The sequence below is a fragment of the Mercenaria mercenaria genome, unplaced genomic scaffold (genome assembly GCF_021730395.1).
Source record: "Mercenaria mercenaria strain notata unplaced genomic scaffold, MADL_Memer_1 contig_1857, whole genome shotgun sequence".
NCBI lineage: Eukaryota > Metazoa > Mollusca > Bivalvia > Venerida > Veneridae > Mercenaria > Mercenaria mercenaria.
Window position 1 is genome coordinate 30992 of NW_026459868.1, and position 7921 is coordinate 38912.

The following is a 7921-nucleotide window of genomic DNA, read 5'->3' on the forward strand; positions in this document are numbered from 1 at the left end:
ACTTTTACGTTGTCACAACGTTGTTTCTAACGTTGTCACAACGTACAGCACAACGTTGTAACAACATTGTCACAACGTTATTGTGCTTCCTGGGATCTGTTAAGATATAAATCAGATGTCTTCTAAAGTTTTAATATGCAACCTTGGCAAACCAGCAATTGACAGTTTGTAAATTTTTTATTCTATTCTAGTTTGTTGATTTCAGTTTGAAATTTTACCAGAGCATTTGCTTTGCAGAAGTTGGTAGTTATTATTTGTAAGTCTTCTAAACTATTTTCTTAGAATTCATAATTATATTTAACAGTTTTTCTGTGCCCAATTAGCATGTGCTTGAATATATACAAAGCAGTGTATTGTGTGAACTGGTTTACTCAAAGTACAAAATGTGGAATTTATTGCTCTGCTTAGTCAGTGTGCAATGTCAGTACATTTAATTTATTTAATTGATACCATAAAATGTATTGACATTTTGATTACACTTTATTTTACATGTATATTGTAAAGAATATAAATTTTGTGTTACAGGTGCTGTTGTTGGTGTTGTAACGAAGACATGATGAAGAAATTTCAAGAATCGCCATGAAATGTTTTTTTTTATTTTTACCTCACCTGAGCCAACCGCTCACAGGTGAGGTGTTGTGATTGCTCATCTTCCGTATATAGGATATTTGTATGTTTCAGTGAAATATCAATTTCATTTCATAAGTGAGCATCAAAAACTGATATTTTACACGAGTGGCATAGACATGAGTGAAAATGACTTGTTTTGGTGCTCACAAGTGAAATAAGACTGATATGTCACTGTCACAAACAAATTTTCTTTTTATTTCATGTGTAAAACTCTTATTTTGTGGCATAATTTATAGAATGTCGAAAATCGCGGAAAAGGTCACAGAAAGCATAACGCAAATCAGGTCATTTTAACAACGTCATCATCATTATGGTCCCCGGTATTCATAATTTTGTTTTTAGCTCGAATATTCGAAGAATAGTCTAGCTATTCTACTCACCCTGGCGTCGGCGTCGGCGTCACACCTTGGTTAAGTTTTTGCATGCAAGTACATACAGCCATCAGTTTAAGGCATATAGCTTTGAAACTTATTTTTTCTTTTTCTAGGTCAATAACCAACCTCTCTGGGTCAAGTCCCATAACTCTGACATGTATTTAGAGCAAATTATGCCCCCTTTTGGACTTAGAAAATTTTGGTTAAAGTTTTACATGCAAGTTACTATCTCCAAAACTAATGCAGATATTTATTTGAAACTTCACATGTGTTTTCGGGGTTATAAAACTAGTTGATAGCAGCAAGTCCCATAACTCTGACTTTCATTTTGGGCAAATTATGTCCCCTTTTGGACTTAGAAAATTCTGGTTAAAGTTTTGCGTGCAAGTACATACAGCTATTTCTAAATGGCATATAGATTTGAAACTTATTTTTTCTTTTTCTAAATCAATTACCAACCTCACTGGGTTAAGACTATTAACTCTGACATGTATTTTGAGCAAATTATGCCCCCTTTTAGACTTAGAAAATTTTGGTTAAAGTTTTACATGCAAGTTACTATCTCCAAAACTAATGCAGATATTGATTTGAAACTTCACATGTGTCTTCGGGGTTATAAAACTAGTTGATAGCAGCAAGTCCCATAACTGTGACCTTCATTTTGGCCAAATTATGCCCCCTTTTGGACTTAGAAAATTCTGGTTAAAGTTTTGCATGCAAGTACATACAGCTATTACTAAAAGGCATATAGATTTGAAACTTATTTATTCTTTTTCTAGATCAATTACCAACCTCACAGGGTCAAGTCCCATAACTCTGACATGTTTTTTTGAGCAAATTATGCCCCCTTTTAGACTTAGAAAATTTTGATTAAAGTTTTACATGCAAGTTATTATCTCCAAAACTAACGCACATATTGATTTGAAACTTCACAGGTGTCTTCGGGGTTATAAAACTAGTAGTTGGTAGCAGCAAGTCCCATAACTGATATGCATTTTGGTCAAATTATTCTCCCTTTTGAACTAAAAACTCTTTTGAAATTTAACCTCTTTGGGTAGTATTTTCCTGCTTCTGGGACAATATTTCGAATAGTCGAGCTTGGCTGTCTTATGGACAGCTCTTGTTTGTTACTTTACTATATACATAGACACAATCTTGTGCACACCATCTCTCCTCATCCCCTTGATTCAATTTAATGAAACTTCAAACAAGTGATTAGTATCAACAGTAGTTGTGCATGCGGCATGTTAGGTTCTTTCAATGATAAAATGTGCAGAGTTATGGGACTTTGTTTCTTGTTAACATACTCTGTACATACAGTCTGCATATGCAATCTTGTGCGTGCCTAATCTTCCGAACCCTTGCATACAAATTAATGAAACTTTACACAAGTGATCAGTACCAACCCTAGCTTTCATGGTGCATGTTACGTTCTTTTAGATAAATATTCTACATAGATATGGGACTTTGTTTTTAGCTCGACTATTCGAAGAGTAAGTAGAGCTATCCTACTCACCACGGCGTCGGTGTCACACCCTGGTTAAGTTTTTCGTACCATGTCCAGTTATAGGCAAGAGTACATAACTCTGTCAAGCATTTTGACTGAATTAGGGCCCCTTTTGACTTAGAAATCTTGGTTAAGTTTTTCGTACCAGTTCATTTTTTTGACAAAGTCTATTAAGATAAAGCTTTGAAACTGTCAACACTTGTTTACTATCACCATGTCCATTTGTAGGCAAGAGTACATAACTCCATGAAGTATTTTGGTTGAATTATGGCCCATTTTTGACTTAGAAATCTTGGTTAAGTTTTTTGTACCAGTCTACATTTTGACCAAGTCTTTTGAGATAAAGCTTTGAAACTTTCAACACTTGTTTACCATAACCATGTCCAGTTATAGGCAAGAGTACAAAACTCCATCAAGGATTTTGGCTGAATTATGGCCCCTTTCGACTTAGAAATCTTGGTTGAGTTTTTCGTACCAGTTCATATTATGACAAAGTCTTTTGATATAAAGCTTTGAAACTTTCAACACTTGTTTACCATCACCATGTCCAGTTGTAGGCAAGAGTACATAACTCCATCAAGCATTTTGTCTGAATTATGGCCCCTTTTGACTTAGAAATCTTGGTTAAGTTTTTCATACCAGTTTATATTTTGTGTAAAGTGTTTGACATATAGCTTTGGAACTTTTATAACTTGTTCAGTATAATAGTCTCTATCAATAGGCCAGAGTACATAGCTCTGTCATCCTCTCTGGCTGAATTATGGCCCTTTTTGAACTTGGAAATTGGTTCTGTTTTGTATATGTCCATGTTTTGTCAAAACTATTTGACATATGGCTTTTTAAACTTTAAACACTTGTTTATCATTATGCTTTCCATCTGTAGGTAAGAGTACATAACTCTGACAACTATTTTGGCTGAATTATGGCCCTTTTTGGACTTTGAAATTTGTTCAGTTTTTCTTACAAGTTAGTGTTTTGTCAAAACTATTTGAACTGTGGCTTTGAAACTTTTAACACTAGTTTATCAGCATGATTTCCATCCGTAGGCAAGAGTACATAACTCTGTCAACTATTTTTACTGAATTATGGCCCTTTTTGGACTTATAAATTAGTTAAATTTTTTATACAAGTTCATATTTCGCCTAACATATAAATTAACATATTTGCCATCATGGTCACACATTGCCATTTAGTGCAAGACTTATCGAAATCCACAAATACAGGAACATTTTTTTGATTAATCCATTTTTTCTTTTGTCTGAAAATCTTTGGAAATATTTTGACCACATTCTTCAATCAATTCTTCGAATAGTCGAGCGCACTGTCATCAGACAGCTCTTGTTTGTAACTATACTGTATACATACAGTCTATATACATACAGTCCACATAATTATGCAGTCTTCATCACCTTTAGTGATAGCTCTAGTTTAATTTGGAAATTGGTTCAGTTTTCGTACAAGTACATGTTTTGTCAAAACTATGTGACATGTGGCTTTGAAACTTTGAACACTTTCTTGTCATACCTTCATCTGTAGGCATGAGTACATAGGTCTGTTAAGTTTTCTGACTGGATTATGGCCCTTTCTGGACTTGGAAATTAGTTCCATTTTAACAAAAGTCAGTGTTTTGTCAAAGTTATTCGACATGCGGCTTTGAAACTTGTAACAATGATTTTGGCCCTTGAGCGATTGTCGGCGTCAGTGTTGCCTGATTAAGTTTTATGTTTATGTCAGCTTTTCTCCTAAACTATCAAAGCTATTGCTTTGAAACTTGGAATACTTGTTTACCGTCATGAGCTTACCCTGTACTGCAAAAAAAACCTAACTCCATCTTGCTTTTTGTAAGAATTATTGCCACTTTTGGACTTAAAGAAATTACGTTTTCTTGGTTAAGTTTTATGTTTAGGTCAATTATTATCCTAAACTGTCAAAGCTATTGCTTTGAAACTTGCAACACTTGTTCACCACCATAAACTGACCCAGTACAGCAAGAAACATAACTCTATTCTGTTTTTTGCAAGATTTATGGCCCCTTTTGGACTTGTGGAAATATCAGATTTCTTGGTTAAGTTTTATGTTTAGGTCAACCTTTTCTCTACAGACTTTATCGTTATCCACAAGGGAATGAATAAAACACGAATAATTGCACCCACCTTGGTAATTGTAAACAAGGATTCAATATCGGTAACATTACAACTGTTTTTGAACATAACAACTGACGTTGCACAGTCGAAGTAGGATAGCAAGCGGAATCACCCACAGGTTAGATGTAATTCGCAAAAATTATACCTAACGTGCTCCCTCGCTAAAATTTTACCTCGCAAACTAGTTTTGTAATCGCTTTTCGCGAAATATGTGCCTCGCGAAAATTTCTGATTTTTCAATCTTGTGCCATCCAAACCTAAAGAACCACTGCATACATTTTAATTCAACTTCACAAAAGTGATTAGTAGAAACATTACATGTGCTTGGTTCATGTCAGATTTGTAGCAACCTTACATGTGCTTGGTGCATGTCAGAATTTTTCATAAAAATATTTGTTTTTAGCTCACCAGGGCACATTAGTGCTCCAGGTGAGCTGTTGTGACCAGTCATTGTCCGGCCTCCAGCAACATTTGGATTATGAAAAGTCAACATGTCACAGTTGTGACCTAGCATTTATGATACTTGGTTAAAATGTTTGTCTTGATGATCTATAGGTAAAGTTAAAAACCAGGCCATGTGGGCTCTAAAAGTAGGTCATTAGGCTAGATCAAAGGAAAAGCTTGTGAACACTAGAGGTAACAGTTGTGACTCACTCTGTATGAAACTTGGTACAAACGTTTGTCTTTTTTCACTCTAGGTCAAGTTAGAATATAGGTATTGTTGGGTCAAGAACTAAGTCACCCCGTTAAATAAAAGGTTAATGTTTCCTTTGTCAAATTAAAAACTGGGTAATGTGGTCAACATCTAGGCCAGTAGGCAAGGTTGGCAAAAAGCCGGTCAATTTGAGTATTGACTGGACCGACTGTCAATACTGGTTGTCAATACTGGTTGATGCAATACCAGGGTTATTCTTGATTGGCCAATACTGGTTCATTCAACACTTCTATATAATGTACATTCACAGTTTAGCACCCAGGCTGTAATAGTTATATTAAAATAATAAAGCAGTTTGAATAATATAAAGTTTTGCTCATTAAAAAGTATGTTAATACTGGTAGGTTCAATTTTGGTCCTTGGCTATGTGTCCTGGTCAAGCATCATTTTGGACAGTCTCCTTAAACAGATCTAGTTTATTCAATGCTTTCATGTTCTTACAGTTAGGCTTAATTTTGGATTAATTAAAGCTTTTATTACTCCGTGAAATGGAAAATACTGTCAAATTTTGGTCCAATGCTGTATTCCTGATCAGTACATGTAGTGGTCAATTCTGGTCAATTGAATACTTTGATTGCATTACTTATTTTTAAAATAAAGTTATCATAATTCAAGCATTGAGACTAGTAAAGTGGGATTACTGAACATGACATGTTTAGTGACTAGATAAACATGTCTGCAACTTACCTATTGTTTATTGTAAGACCTGGTGTCAATTAGGCAATGTGACACCTGCTCTCAAAACACAAACCCCTCCAATGAAAGAGTCTAGGTGTTTTTCATTAAATTATTTGTACCAGTATAAAGAATGTGAATTAAACACTTACTCTACAGTTTATGAAATACTTTCTACAAATTAAGTTCAGTCAGTTAAATTAGCAGTTTTTCCACTTATTGTGATATTTTTGTAGAAGAATATTAATATCTTTTTAATTTAGTCTAAAAGAAAATGTTCAATGCCTAAATATCCAACCAGTATTGACCAACCAACCACTTCTGACCAATTTAGGAGTATAAATTAGGTTGCTTTAACTAAATAATAATGGCTGCATTCACCATAATGAAGCCCAACATGCTCTTAAACAATCATTATTTAATTGTTCAGAAACTTTGCAAAATACCTTAACAGTTAGTATTGACTAATTGACCAGTATTGACCACTTCAGGGAGTATTGACCGGGGCGGTTTTAACCTGTTAAAACTGTGGTGGCTTTTTAACCGCCAAACGTTTGCCAGTATGCCATATATGAAAATTTTGTTTTCACTCTAGGAGACCTCAGTTATTATTAGAATTAGAATTAGTCAGACTGTTAGACTTGATGATTTCTTGGTCAAAGTTTAATCCGGGTCATGTGGGATAAAAAACTAGGTAACCCAGTCAAATCAAAGGTAAAGCTCGTGAACCCTGTTGAGACTGCAGTTGCCACCCTATCTTAATGAAACATGGTCAGAATGTTTGTCTACAATTGTCGAGATATTTGGAATGTCTAACAATATTGTCACATACAGTATGGCATAGTAATGAAGATTATCAATAAATCTTATATAGTCTACACTTGTCTTTTGTGCTATATTGTTGAGGAAATTTTACAAAGTTAACAATTTTCCAAAGTTTTCTCCTTAGATGCTTTATGAATACGGACCCAGGTCTTCAGTATTATTTCGTATAATACAATCAGTTTTATTTTTTCTATGAACCATTTAAACATGTGGCCTATCTTTTCAAGTTAAGATATTCATGATCAATAAAGCCATTTTAGGCCATTGTGGTATTATTGTTTCATTTCTTGGCTTGACTATTCAAAGAATAAGTAGAGCTAGCCTACTCCCCATGAAGGTGCCTATTTTTTCATACCAGTTCAAATTCTTATATACCATTTGTGATAAAACTTCCAACAGTTATGTACCATGAACATGTGCAGTTTTAGGCAAGAGGACATAACTCCATCAAGAACTTTGGCTTAATTATGACCCCTTTTAACTTTCAAAGATTGGTTAATTTTTTCCTAGCACTTTGTATTATGTGTAAATGTTTAGCTCAACTGAGTCAAAGGCTCTTGGTGAGCTTTTGTGACTGCTCAATGTCCATTGTGCATATATCAAAAAATTCTAAAAAAAAAAAAACTACTTGAAAACCAATGAGCAGGATTACACCAAACTTCACAGAAATGATTCTTGGGTGCTTTAATTTCAAAACTGTTAAGAGAATTGAATTCCATGAAGTCATGAACTCTGGTAACCAGGGCAACCAAACAGAAAAACTTTAAAATGTCCAAAACTGGAAGGCGTACAGCTTTAATATTTGGCATATGACATTATATATATCATATAGCAGCGTGTGTGACATTGATATTGTCAACTCAAGGGCAAAATTTCACCCGAGGTGAAGAGTGGTGACATCGTTTCGAGGGGTGATAATATCTATTCCACCCACGCTGTTATATTTTATTATACCGAAAAAGAAATTAAGCACGAAGTTTTTAAAATGTTTTACTTCATTTAATTCAATAGTTTCATCTTTAGCACGGTAATCACCTGTGTACACATTGAA